The sequence below is a fragment of the Mustela nivalis genome (assembly GCF_964662115.1).
Source record: "Mustela nivalis genome assembly, chromosome: 4".
NCBI classification, from domain to species: domain Eukaryota; kingdom Metazoa; phylum Chordata; class Mammalia; order Carnivora; family Mustelidae; genus Mustela; species Mustela nivalis.
The window spans coordinates 403,890-406,327 of record NC_139023.1 but is presented as its reverse complement, the minus strand read 5'-3'; positions in this window follow the sequence as shown (position 1 = coordinate 406,327).

The window sequence follows — 2,438 nt, the reverse complement described above, 5'->3', positions numbered from 1 at the left end:
AAAGGGTTGGGGTGATGGAGGGAGGGCTGGGTGGTGCCGCCCTGACGCACTGAATTCTACCCTGGAACTAAGAGTACACTCTGCGTTAAGTACACTGAATTTAAATAAAGAATTAGAAAAGAAAAGAAAATGGAAATATTTCTTGTTGAAAGAAGCGTTCCCTGTCCAACGGTAAGTACAATCATGTATCTTTTTGGGGGGAAAGATTTGATTCATTCTGTAGTTTGGCTTCACGGGCCTGGCAGGGCTTACCGGTTTTCCAAACTTCCTCTCTCCCTTGGACACAGTAAATGACCGATTTGGCGCATATTTCGTGCCGTCTTCCTACGGGGTTTGTAGGCAGTGTTTGCGGGGAAACCGGCCGCCTGGACTCCCGCACTACTCAGACCCTCCGTCTGCCTGTCGGGGTGTCCGCCTGTTCTCTGCTGTTCTCTCGCGCCCAGAGATGCTGCGCGTCAGACACCGTGTCCAGCACCTGCTGCGCGCACCTGCTGCGCCTCCCGCAGTGCCCGGCGGGAACCACGGCCCCCCGCGGGGCTGGCGGGGAAGCGCGGGCTTGGCGGCTGCGTGGGCGCCGCGGGGCTGCCCCGGACTCTGACCCGTGCACCTGCCGGTCTCCCGCACCCTTTCGCGGTGTGGGCGGACGCAAGCCTCGCCCTGGGGGAAAAAACCCCACTCCGCGTGGGTGAGAAGTTCTTCAAGTTCTTAAATTAGGAACCAGAGATCAAAGACTATGATGCCGGGGTCCTCGGGTGGAGCCCCGCATCGGGCTCCCTGCTCAGCCGGCAGCCCGCTTCTCCCTCTCCCACTGCCCCTGCCTGTGCTCCCTCTCTCGCTGTGTATCTCTCTGCCAAAGAAATAAATAAAATCTTAAAAAAAAATTAAGCTCAAATAAAATTAGAGAAATAAGGCTTACCCTACCCGTCATTAAGGACTCACGGACGGGAGTGCGCGGTCCTGGATGTTAGTTGATACCGCTGAAAGATGTTTGAGATGCTGGCTATCGTCTGACCCCCTGATTTTTTTCCCCCACAGAGATGACATACAGTCTTGACAAAGTTTTGCAAAATCGATAGATTGTTGATTTTGGTGGCATTATAAATTGGTACTCTCTCTTTTAGGAAGCAGTATCGACTGTACAATAGATAACAGAATTTAAAAATATCCTTGGGCCCTGTAATCTCACTAAGAGAGCGTGTTTTCTTAAATTTTGCCCCCATAGGCACTTTGTTTGCCGCGGCCTGGTCCCAGCCCGAATGAATACACTGAAGGGAAGGGTCAAATCAGGTCAAATCTGTGTTGGGGAAAAAGAGTGGGGAATGAGTTCAACCACCCAGCCGCTGTCTCCGCCGGGCAAGAAAGCAGGAGGACACACTGCAGACAGAAAATGCGGGCACAACGCAGTGCAATACGGAGGAACTATGAGCAAGGTTCACTGTGGGCTGGGAAAGGAAATTCACTCTGTGGGAAGTAAACCTTGAAGGGTGGGATGTGACTTGGTCCTGAGGCAGAGGTGGGCTAGAATGAGCCAAGATGGGACCATCAGGAAAGTCAAGGACCACTTTTCTGACCCAGGTCCTAGACCTCACAGGGATAATGGGATGCACTGAAATAAGCAGAAAAACCGTTCTCTTTACCCAACCCTTGAATGTCTAATAGGCATCTCAAGCTTAACATGTCTTCATTGAAACTTCAGATTCCTGGGTGCTTGGGGGGGCTCAGTTCAGCGACTGCCGTTTTCTCAGGCCATGATCTGGGAGTCCCAGGATGGAGTCCTGCATCAGGCTCCCTGCTCAGTGGGGAGTCTGCTTCTCCCTCAGACCTCCCCCCTCTTTCTCTCTCTCTCTCTATCAAATAAATAAATAAAATCTTAAGGAAAAAAAAAAAGATACTTTGGATTTGCATCCTCAGAAGATGCTTCTCTCACCCCTACCCCTTAGGAAACTACCAGCTTAACATGTCTTCATTGAAACTTCAGATTTTAGAGATTCTGCAGCAGCAACTGGGGACAAAGACCAACTATGTTTTTTATTATGTCACAGTGCTCTAGCCTGGGAAGAACATGGACATGGGACACCCACCCTACCTAACTCTCTCTGGGGTTTATAGACGGTGATGGAGAGAAGGCTTCATACGACTGCTTGGCTTTCACAAATTGTTAAAATCATTGTATCATTGTATGAAAACCTACAATAAAGTTGAGAGAATCATATGGACCCACTGACTGGCTTCAATAATAATCAACTCATTCCCAATATTGTTTTATTTATATCCACATCCAGTTACAACTTCTTTCTCCCCTAGATAATTTTTTTTTTAAAGATTTTATTTATTAATTTGACAGAGAGAAATCACAAGTAGACAGAGAGGCAGCCAGAGAGAGAGAGAGAGGGAAGCAGGCTCCCTGCTGAGCAGAGAGCCTGATGCGGGACTCGATC